Source organism: Palaemon carinicauda, unplaced genomic scaffold (genome assembly GCF_036898095.1).
Source record: "Palaemon carinicauda isolate YSFRI2023 unplaced genomic scaffold, ASM3689809v2 scaffold740, whole genome shotgun sequence".
In the NCBI taxonomy this organism is placed as follows: domain Eukaryota; kingdom Metazoa; phylum Arthropoda; class Malacostraca; order Decapoda; family Palaemonidae; genus Palaemon; species Palaemon carinicauda.
The window spans coordinates 3360-15931 of NW_027172028.1; positions in this window are offsets into that span (position 1 = coordinate 3360).

A 12572-nucleotide genomic window follows, 5' to 3' on the forward strand; every position below is an offset into this window, starting at 1 on the left:
GGACAATACCCTAGAGACTGACCATATAAACATATGATCAGCGCCCAAGCCCCCTCTCCACGCAAGCTGGGACCAAGGAGGGCCCGGCAATGGCTGCTGATGACTCAGCACATAGACCTATAGGCTCCCCCAAACCTACATCCTTAGCTCACAAGGATGGTGAGGTTGCAGCGACCAAAGGAACTATAGATTTTGAGCGGGACTTGAATCCCATTATGGCGTTCACCAGTCAGGGATGTGAAGTAGATGATGAATGGAGAAGCATTGAAATAAAAGCTCAAAATAAGAGACGACTGACGAAATCTAACTGAGGCCCTTTGTGTCAATAGGCGTAGGAGGAGATGATGGTGATGATGTATTAGAAGACATTTTGCGTTTAAGATATGAAAGAGCAAAATTAGAGATTTAACAAGAAATTTAGAAAAAAATAGTCTTGCTTACTTTCAATTCGATGTTAATGAAATAATGACTCAACTGGGGTATGGATTTTGTTATCTAAGAATAAGAATTCCAGTTAACGATCATGGTGTGGCCTCAATTTTACTTGGTGTAGTCTAATGACCACCTAATACCCAGGTGAAAACCCATTTGAATTTATTAATAAAATCTGGCTAACCTACTACGAATTTGCAACCAACATGTGAAAAATAATAGTAAATATCCTAATGAACATAAAACGGGTGTATATATATATATATATATATATATATATATATATATATATATATATATATATATATATATATATATATATATATATATAAAAGCTAAATTGTACCTCAGTTTCAAAACCAAAACGAAAAGTAATGAAAATTCACTTATTGGCCTAAAACAAGGGGTCATTTACAATCATCAGTAAGGGCTAGTCCACACTCTGGACCACAAACAAAAGCATTATTATAAAGGCAATTTGTGAATTCTAGATAAAACCATGATTATTGCAAGATGAACACATTTGAGATCGCCAACATAACCTATGAACACATATGTGATCCAACATAGACACATACTATAGAAATCTACAATTATGGAACCAATACTTGTTCAGTGGCTACTTTCCTCTTGGTAAGGGTAGAAGAGACTTTAGCTATGGTAAGCAGCTCTTCTAGGAGAAGGACACTCCAAAATTGTTCTCTAAGTCTTGGGTAGTGCCATAACCTCTGTACCATGGTCTCCCACTATCTTGGATTAGAGTTCTCTTGCTTGAGGGTACACTCGGGCACACTTCTATCTAGTTTCTCTTCCTCTTGTTTTGTTAAAATTTTTATAGTTTTTAGAGGAAATATTTCTATTGATGTTACTGTCCTTGAAATATTTTATATTTCTTTAATTCCTTTCCTCACTAGGCTATTTTCCCTGTTGGGGCCCCTGGACTTATAGCATCCTGCTTTTCCAACTAGGGTTGTAGCTTAGCATTTAATAATAATAATAATAATAATAATAATAATAATAATAATAATAATAATAATAATAATAATAATAATAATAATAATAATAATAATAATAATGACACTTTTCGAATAAGTTTTGTACCTCATTGCCAAATGTGAACATTGTTTATTACGTACCCCAGTATCTGCGCACTGCCAAATTTGCACGTCAAGTTGGATTAACATTAAAACTGTTATAACATCTCAAAAAAAGTCTTTCAGGGTTAAAACTCAACAGAAGCACTTGTCCATTATGACCACCTTGAGCCAGGTCAAGTCTTTTGGCTGTTGGTTATTCTACATCACTTAATACAACATATTTCTTTACACAGAAAATACCTTGATACTAAACGAAGACTTAGTATTAATTACTAAATATGGCTTTCCATTTTCAGATTAAAAACCGATTTTTTGGAAATTCACTGACAACGAGTAGGCCCGTCCTCTTAAACGAAGAACAAATATGCAGAAAACCAGTTCTGTCTGGTTGGTCGAAAAATAGGCAAGGAACCCCGCCCCCTTACAGTAAGAGTTAATTGGTCATTACTAATGAGGTAATTAGGCAATTATACTTCCACTAATGGATGAGAAAAAAAAAGGGTTGCTATCAAAATGAATCTTTTATAAAGGTTTTCCCAAGAATATATCCTAAAAACTTAAATAAAAAGCCGTGTTCCTACTTGGGCTTTTATCACGGTCATTTCCTGCTTTAATTTATACTTAATTTTTTTCTTTTACAGTAACAACTACAATTATAGGTCACAGCTAGTTATACAGAGTCCTATTATTAATTGAACAGTTAAAGCCACATCTAGAAACAATAATCAAGGAAATAACCACCACAAGCTAAAAAGGTCATTTCGAGAAATGTCTTTTCATAAAGATTCTTCGCCATTAAAAGACCCTTACAGAAATTCGATGGTTAACTATCAATCATGGAAACCTTCAACACCTATATTAGAATCAAAAGTATTTCAAGTAATACAACAGCAGCGAGAACATAATGAAAAGAAATAAACCTTGTAAAGTGTGTCTCTCCTTACCCAGTAAATCCTTCATTGTTCACAGAATCACAAGTTAAAATACAATTCCTTCTTCCTGTCCCAGTGTCTGGGACAGAAATGAGCCTTCTTCTACTGTCTAAACTGTCAGAAACATCCCTAGAGTCCCTAAAAGTTCCCTAGACCAGAAATAATTTTCTCCAGGTAGTCCCCCAATAAATATTGGAACCTGTAGCCCACTAAATACTGTACTATGTACTCCTGTATCTTCTACGATTATAATACATTCTGTATTTACTTCTAATTATGGTATTTGTGAAACCAACAACAGAAAAATTCAGTTTTTAATAATCAATTTGTGTTCTGATTTCAGTTTGTGCTTTGAAAGATATATTAATCAAATTATAATTGTAATTAATCTTATTGAAGACTGAATTATTCATGAGTGTTTAGGTAGTGTTTTACAGTTACCAGATGTATAAGAATTCCCAATCTAGATGTCCCCTAAAACCTCTAGAAATTCCCAGATTTGGGGACAAATTCTCAACAAGTTGTCCCCCTGGTTAAAGAATTGCTTTATCCAATCAGAGACCTCCACCATAGCCTGCGTTCTATATAGCCTTTTCATTAGCTAAAATTAAGGTATATTGCTTAGAATATATCTCAAAAATTCTTCAAATATATTAATTTAATTACTACAAGAGATCATAAGATATGCGTATGAATATAATCTAATATTTAATGATATACATACGAGGGGAAATGTATAAGCAAGTTACCCCTAGAACAGTGTGGCTAAAGAAAAAGAAAACGGTACCGCTTTTTATTTAGAGAAAACGTAATTTAGTTATTTAAGGGTAACTAAAGTATATTTAACTACCATGAAAAACTAATTTTCTTTTCTCGTTATAATGACATCTTAGCAAATTTATGAGTTAATGCCTTTAGGAATATCATCTTCCATAACTTATATAATTTTTAGATATAAAGTTAGTAAGATTTACTTAAGAATAGTAAAACTATCACCATAAAATTTAAGTAGATATTATCTTAAAATCCAGGATTTATAGTTCGGATATATACTCCATATATATAACATAACTACTGTATTTTTATTTCAACTATAGTCGGAAGAGAAGTACCTGAACTAGGGTATGACAGCTATCTAGATTAAGAGGCATTAGGAGACATAGTTGAAGCCAAATTGATTCTGATCTTCCATATCTAAAAGGAATAATCTACAAAATGGACTCAACAGTGAGAGGAAGCCACTCGTTTTAATATGCATTGTTCCTTGATGAAGATTCACTTGTACTGTTTCTTTGTCAGGTGAACAAATGCAGAAAAAACAAGTCTGACTTCTAATATACTGTGTCCCACTGGCATCGTAGACCTGAGGTTTCCGTTGAGCGCTGAGAAGGGTCGTGGGAACCAAGACTGCAACTATTTTACCTTGAAAGTCGAAGCAGGCAAAACCCACCTGATGAGCCCTTTGGTAAGGGCGAAACCCTTATACAGTAGTAGTGACAATATTAATGAGAATCACAGATAATGGATGGACATTAAGAATAACAGAATGGTTCCCTCCAGATAGCAAACAAAACAGGGGAAGGTAGAGAAGACGATGGATTGACGAGCCAAGAAAATCTTCTGGTTTAGCCTTGCATGTAAAATATAGGTAACCGTAATTTTTTACGCTATTTCGTTATTATCTTTTACGGGTTGGTGACCGTAATATCACTACTTTACGTCAATATATCCGAAATTAAAACGGTAAAAAGCCTGGACTAAATATGGCCGAGTCATGGTATGACAATGAAACAATCTCCAATAGATTTAGTAGATTGGAGAACAAAGTCCTCAGAAGAATATTTGGAGTTAAATGGCAGGACAGGATTAGAAATGGAACTATAAGAGAGATTACTCGAGTGCCATATGTGGACGACATCATGATGAGAGGTAGATGGAGATGTTTTGGGCATGCTCTTCGCACTCCACAAGAGAGATTTGTTCACCAAACGTTTAACTGGGGCTCCAAAAATCACTAGAAGAGTTGGAAGTGCCCAGGCCTACATGGCTGAGGATCATGAAGCACAGAGTAGATGTTGAATGGAGAAGTATTGAATTAAAAACTCAAGATAGAGACGAAAGGTAAAATCTAACCGAGGCCCTTTGCGTCAATACGCGTAGGAGATGATGATGATGAATATTAAAATATACTTTTCATATATAAACCATAAAAACTTTAAATAAACAAGAGGAAGAGAAATTATATAGAGGTGTGTACCCTAGTGTACCCTCAAGCAAAAGAACTCGACCTATAGACAGTGGAAAACCGTGGTACTGGGGCTATGGCACAAGAGAAGAGAACAATAGTTTGATTTTGGAGTATCCTCCTCCTAGAAAAGATGCTTACCATAACTAAAGTCTTTTCTACCCTTACCAAGAGGAAAGTAGCCACGGAGTTTTTTGGCCTATTCTTTCCACATTCTCCTCTGTCATACACTTGACAACACAGATTACCAGACTATTCGGTGTATATGTAGGCAAAGGAAAGATGAACCATAACCAGAGAGATCCAATGTAGTACTGTCTGGCCAGTGAAAAGACCCAATAACTCTCTAATGGTAGTACTGTACCTCAAAGGGTGGCTGTGCCCTTTACACCTAAACACTGTACGACCTACTAAGCTCTGTACAAGCTATTACTTATCCCTGTACAATCTTCTGCATGGAAATAAAATCAAAATTACGATCTATATATATAAGGAGTTCGGCAAAGATATCCAACACTTTCTTAGCCAGCAGACCTACAGTTTTTATTCAGCAACTAATTTGCATTACGTATTAATAAGTAAAAACAAAAATAATATATAAACAGATGCCCAAATATAAAACCTCTTTTTCTATAATGACTTAATTTACATTAAGTAGAAAAAAAAGAAAATTTTTTTTTTAGAAATTATAAAAACTTGCCCAAAACTTAAACCTTATTTTTTTTTTTTATATAAAACAGAGTATTTCGAGTATCAAAATTTATATTCAACTCAGTTTACTTGAAATAAATTTTTGGAAATAAAAATATTCTTTAAGCTGTAGTGAAAACATTTTAACACCATTATGAAAATATCAAGATTTCAAACGTTCATATAATGTTAAACATAATTTATTACTTTTACAATTTTCAAATTAAACTATAATTACTATTTTTCAGATTAAACTACAATGCTAACAGCGGTAGATGGAAAAAGCTGACCAGAAACATCGACCGCACATAGAAGCGGGGAAAGATGTAGACAAAACTAACTGTGGAACAAGTACCTATACCTTGTACTGGTTAATGGCATTATAATTTACCTTGAGACCAGTTTCTTCAATGTTGACAAGATTATTTTTTATGAATTTGACATCCACTTATATTCAACCATTTTATTTGGGCTAGATGTGAGAGAGGCAAGAGAGCGTGCTAGAAATAGGAATGAATGGCGAGCGATTGTGACGCAGTTCCGGTAGGCCCTGCTGCTTCCTCCAGTGCCTTGGATGACCGCGGAGGTAGCAGCAGTAGAGGATTCAGCGTTATGAAGCTTCATCTGTGGTGGATGACGGGGGAGGGTGGGCTGTGGAACCCTAGCAGTACCAGCCGAACTCGGTTGAGTCCCTTGTCAGGCTGGGAGGAACGTAGAGAGGAGAGGTCCCCTTTTTTGTTTCATTTGTTTGATGTAGGCTAACCCCCAAAATTGGGGGAAGTGCCTTGGTATATGTATGTATTTGAGCTCAAGCCATGTCGTCCAGACGGAAGTTCCCTTCGGCAGCTTCCTACTGTATATTTCTGCGAGTGATATTACAAGAGTTAAAAACTAACTATTTTTTCAATGATTATTCCTGTATAACTTCAACTCTACCGTAATTAAATATTAAATTTTGTAATTCAATTCTTCACAATACTTTCCCACTATACCGTTGATTTGTAGTCAAATTACTTCATTCTGTAATGACAATGTTTACAGACAAAGATATGCTTTCCCACTTACTCTAGAGCATTGAGAACATATTTTGCCTTCAAGCACGAATATCAATATAAAAAGGGACTACACAATTAAGGTAGGCACCATAATTAGAATACGAAGATGGCATCGCATATGACATCATCCGAGTACCCATAACAGTAACGGAGGAGGAGAACTTTGTAACGGCTCCTCTCGTATCTTGCCAACAATTCCCCCATCGAAGCGTAAATGCTATGTGGGGTGCAGATAGCTATGTGGCGTGCCAAGAATACGTCCCCTGTTATTATGCGATTTCCTAAAGGACAACCTTAAGAGTACTGGCGCCAGAAGTTAGAATTCCGGAAACCTTTAGTTTAATTCTCTGGGAATATCCACTGTAGTCATATATACCCTCAGGAAGCTACTGAAGGAACCTTCCATCAGGACGACATGGCCCGAGCTCAAAAATAGATTTTTCACTTCGCTCAAAATCCGTTTTATATTCCCAATGATAAACCATTTTAAAGGTTGTTCACGAAAGGTAGAGGTAAGGCACAGTGACAATGGTCTAAAAGGACAATGCCCTAAAGACTGACCATATATATTTATTAGTGCCATAGCCCTACACTCAAAGCTAGTACCAGGGAGAGTCAGACAATGGCTGCTAATGACCTATTAACTTCTTCAAATACCACATGCCTACCTTAAAAGGACAGCGAGGTATCGAACACTGTAAGAAACTATCGAGTTTGTGCAGGTCTCGACCTCCTTTCAGAAGATCGGCAGGGAGTGATTTTTCTAGATGGCTACCAAAACCAGCTGTTAAGGGTAAGAACTTTTGAGACAACCAGAAATTTCTACCCACTTATAAAAAATTGATTTCCAACCTACTTTTTATGATTTCAATGAATTTGCTTCGAACAAAAGCAATTCATATTTTGTAGCTTTTAATTCAACAAATGGAGTTACACGAGACTTATTAAAATGACCAATTTTAAAGTAATTTTGGTTTCTCTTAACAATATAAGCCTTAGCAATTTGTAAGGGGTATTACTTTTCGGCGAAGCTGAAAGGACGAGCTATTAGAATTTAGCGAGGGTAACTACCTATCCCGCTAGTTAGCAGAGAGTAGGGGGGGTAGCTTGCTACATCCCTCTCTCACACACCTGTGACTGAGTTTCACTTTGTTTGGACGTAGGACTTTAAATATTTAAAGTCAACCCTAGGTTTTATGGGAAACTAAAAAATCCTTTTGGTATATTATTATATTGGTAAATACAAGACCTCTTTACTAGTGTATTTTAATTTTTTTTTTCAAAATTAGCCATCTTGGCATTTGGGACCTGCTGGTGGAATCTCTCGCCCACCGCATCCCTTTGCTTTAAGATGGTACTGGCCTACAGGTTAACAACCTGGAGAGCCAGAAACTCTTATGGTGCGGCTGCTGGAGAGAAGGAAGGTCTCCATAGCCTTCCAGGTATTTTCCTTAGAAAAATCTTCGGTCCGTACCAGTATTCCTAAAGATCCCAACCAAAGATTCAGCCATGAAGTCGCCAGCATGGCATACTTCGCGACCTTCTCTTGGGTCACGATCTCCTATTCAGAGAACGTGACCTGTCGCGAAAAGAGCCTCTGTAGAGAGACTTCCTTGGTCAGTTCAAGTGAGTGATGGAGAGAGACAGTAGGGCAAGACTCTTCCAGGATCACATAATACCTACTGTGGCCGACACCAGAAGGTGAGAGGAATTTGGCGGAGGAGTTTAAACGGTAAGACGCAAAGTAATCAGAAAGCTTTGAGGCGATCTTACGCTGAGCACCCTTCAGACCCCGTGAACAGGGCAGGGCTGCACAAGACTTAGGAGGCTTCTGGATGCCTAAGACACGGTCCAAGACTGTCTTTGCTTTCGAGGGGCCGACTCTGAATCTGGTAACCCATTGAGAATCCTTATGGCAGTCAGAACCTGCCAAAAGGCATGTTCTGACTCCCTTTGGTCTCCATCTGAGGCTGGGCTGCCAGCGATACCATCATTCACTGCCGAAGCCTCGCTGCGGGGTGGGTTGCGGTTATCAACAGGAAGGCTGACTGCTCCTGAGCCCCTCTCTGGGTCTCTGAGTTCTTGTTGAGGACTTTCGAGGTGTCTTGGAATCCTTAGATTCCCTTTCTGGAGGAAACAGGGTTTCCAATACCGAAGGTCTGGATGTAACGACCTTCTTAGCCTGAAGAGAACTGGGACACTCTACAAGGTCCACAGGAAACAAGGAGTTCCCTTCGTTCGGTTTTTCCGTCGGTGACGGAAGGGGAAAGTCTGAAAATGACTCTTGCCTCTGAGAGCTTCTCAGGTCAGTGGGTGAGGCACTGGTAGGTAGAGACGATACTGGGTTTACCACTGGAAACCTCTAATTTTGGAGCCCTGACCGGAGTCAGCTTGAATATCAATGATGGAGTTCCTCTCTTCCTCTTCAGGCGAGAAGCTGTCGTGGTCTGTTGTCCTGAGACGGTTGAAACCGAGGACATCCTAAGAGAAAGTCAGAGGGGCTTTCGCAGGTCGAGCAGGAAGCAGAGGGACGAAGGCCTGGGTCACAGCCCTGACCAAGGCGATGAACCACGGCTGCTTGCTCAAGGAAGTGCTATCTGATACTTTCCCTCAAGGAATATAGGTCGAAGGGTCCTTACGAGGAGTCTTCATCCCCAACAGGAACTTCGGTACTGGAGACGATGGTTCCTTTCTAGATCCTTGCAGTTTTGAGATTTTAAACCCCTGAAACTTGCTCTCTTCCTCCTTTCCCAACGGTCGAGCTGTTATGCATTTTCCGGGAGGGGAATACGGCGACAGTGAACATTCTGTAACAACCTTACATTTCTTTGTGGCTAAAAACACCGCTTTTGGTGGCTGTAGCCGACGATCCTTGCTTGGATGAGGATGAACGCTCACCTTCGCTGTCGCATGTTGGACAAGTGACGGCCGCTGACGCGTTCGGGAACGTCGGTGAATCTCCGATCACTGACGTGAGGCCTGGTAATGAAGCGATGGTTATCAAGTAGGAGAATGTCCAAGTGTTGACATGCAATGCTGCAAAATCGCAGGATCGATCGTTACCGATGAAAGAGAGGAAGGGCCGTGGGTCGACGACTCACGAGCAGATGATTCGTGCAACGCTGAACAGGAAGGATGACAGCTGGTCGACGATTCGTGTTGAAGCGATTCAGGCACCGATAGGCGTTCACATTCGGATGGTCTGGAATCGCTTTGGCTTCTTGAGCTGTGAGTGGGTGAGTCTTGAGAGGGTGAAGGCTTACGCAAGGCGTGTGAACGCTGTCAGGTAGGAGATCAATATTCCCCACGGCGACGAGCAGGCAATTTCCGAACAGCTGGAACAGCAGGCGATTGTTGAGCCGCGAGTGGTTCACATGTAACAGGTGCTTTCCAAGAGGAAGATGGAAGAGCAGGCACTTGTCGAACTGCAAGAGATTCTCACGTAGCCAGCAATTTGCAAGAGGTTGAAGGAGCAAGCGATTGTCGAACTGCAAGAGATTCTCGCGTAGCAGGCGATTTACGAGAGGTTGAACGGGGGTTCATGAGTCGTCCGCTGTAAGCGATGGCTGAGTAAATGATGTGCTGTTAGGAAGAAAGAACACCACTTAGCGGAAGAAAGAACACCACTTCACCACTTAGGGGAAAAAAGAACACCACTTAGCGGAAGAAAGAACACCACTTAGGGGAAGAAAGAACACCACTTAGCGGAAGAAAGAACACCACTTAGGGGAAGAAAGAACACCACTTAGGGAAAAAAAAACACCACTTAGCGGAAGAAAGAACACCACTTCACCACTTAGGGGAAGAAAGAACACCACTTAGCGGAAGAAAAAACAGCACTTAGCGGAAGAAAGAACACCATTTCACCACTTAGGGGAAGAAATAACACCACTTAGCGGAAGAAAGAACACCACTTAGCGGAAGAAAGAACACCACTTCACCACTTAGGGGAAGAAAGAACATCACTTAGAGGAAGAAAGAACACCATTTCACCACTTAGGGGAAGAAAGAACACCACTTAGGGGAAGAAAGAACACCACCACTTAGGGGAAGAAAGAACACCACTTAGGGGAAGAAAGAACACCACTTAGTGGAAGAAAGAACACTTCACCACTTAGCGGAAGAAAGAACACCCCTTAGCATTATATTCCATTACCTAGACTGATAGTATTTGACCTAAAACCTTTTCACAGGTTAGTAGGACCTATAACTCTGCAACCTCACGCAATTAGTCATGGAACCATGTTTTCCTTTTGTGCATACAATAGACAAGCAACTCATTCTTGCTGTGACACTCGAGTGCACTTTGGTTGAACCACTGGTAAATGAATGTTTTATTCGCGCAGGAAGAATTTTAGCTTATTTCGGGATAGATATTATGCGCAGATATAAGTCAGTGCCATTATAACACAAACACCTGAAAAATTGACATGATTTTGCCTCCCACATGATTTAACTAAATACTCAACTTCTATGGCCCTCACTCATAATAATGCTTTGATTTAATAATTTTGTATTCCTTTTATTCTTTCAATTCTCATTCAAAAATGTAAACATAATAATCTCTGTCATCCGTGTATTGAAACAGACTACAGTAATAATATAACATAGCGTACATACCTGTTGAAACTTTTTTTCTTTTTATTGCCAATCAGTAACAGATAACATTTAAGACAATGATTGATATGTTTTCTTGTACTAATAAACTACTAATATGCAATTGTGACAAATCCTTACAGCATGTGTATGACATTATCATTACAGTCCCCCTTTTGAAAAACCTCCGACAATATCTTTTTTAAGTTCCATTTCAGAGTAGATTCAACCACATTACTATAACAGTGGACATGTCAGTTCGTTATTATCAAACACCCCATTCTGACATATATCCATTTAACAGCAAATGATTATGGACACGTTATGTTTAATGATTTCATTGGGGAGAATACTATAGCTGCAATTGGAGATGTGCAAATTTATAACTGCGTGAACATAGATTTTCTGCGTTGGCGAGAACTTTCATACCAGCGAAATTCAAAGATGACATCTAGCAACATCCTATAAAATAAATCTGCACCTTGGAAGTCGAAATAAAGGAATAATACAGTATTGAAAAGGATTTAAAGAACACATTTCATAATAAAAAAAAAGTAATTTCATTAAATCTTTAGAAAAATGTTATTTTTATTAGTAAAATAAATTTTTGAATATACTTACCCGATAATCATGTAGCTGTCAACTCCGTTGCCCGACAGAATTCTATGGAGGGATACGCCAGCTATCACAATACTAGAAGGGGGTGTACTTACCAGCGCCACCTGTGGCCAGGTACTCAAGTACTTCTTGTTGACACCTCCTCAATTATTCCTCGGTCCACTGGTTCTCTATGGGGAGGAAGGGAGGGTCGATTAAATCATGATTATCGGGTAAGTATATTCAAAAATTTATTTTACTAATAAAAATAACATTTTTCAATATTAAACTTACCCGATAATCATGTAGCTGATTCACACCCAGGGGGGTGGGTGAAAACCAGTGTACAAGATTAAAGGATAGCTAAGTATCCCATATTTCATATAACAGTTATCTCAAATAACAATGAAATAATAAGTACCTGGTAAGGAAGTCGAATTGAACCGTTACTCTGCCTCTTTTTTAAGTTCGTCTTCCTTACTGAGCGCAGCGTTCCTCTTGGAGGCTGAATCAACCCAAAGGTGCCAAAGTATATGGGGTTGCAACCCCTACTAAAGGACCTCTACAAAACCTCTAACCCAGGCGCTTCTCAAGAATGAATAGACCACCCGCCAAATCAAAAGGATGCGGAAGGCTTCTTAGCCTACCGTAACAACCATAAAAACAACAATAAAAGCATTCAAGAGAAAGGTTAAAAAAGGTTATGGGATTAAGGGAATGTAGTGGCTGAGCCCTCACCTACTACTGCACTCGCTGCTACGAATGGTCCCAGGGTGTAGCAGTTCTCGTAAAGAGACTGGACATCTTTAAGATAAAATGATGCAAACACTGACTTGCTCCTCCAATAGGTTGCATCCATTATGCTCTGCAGAGAACGGTTTTTATTAAAGGCCATCGAAGTAGCTACGGCTCTTACTTCGTGGGTCCT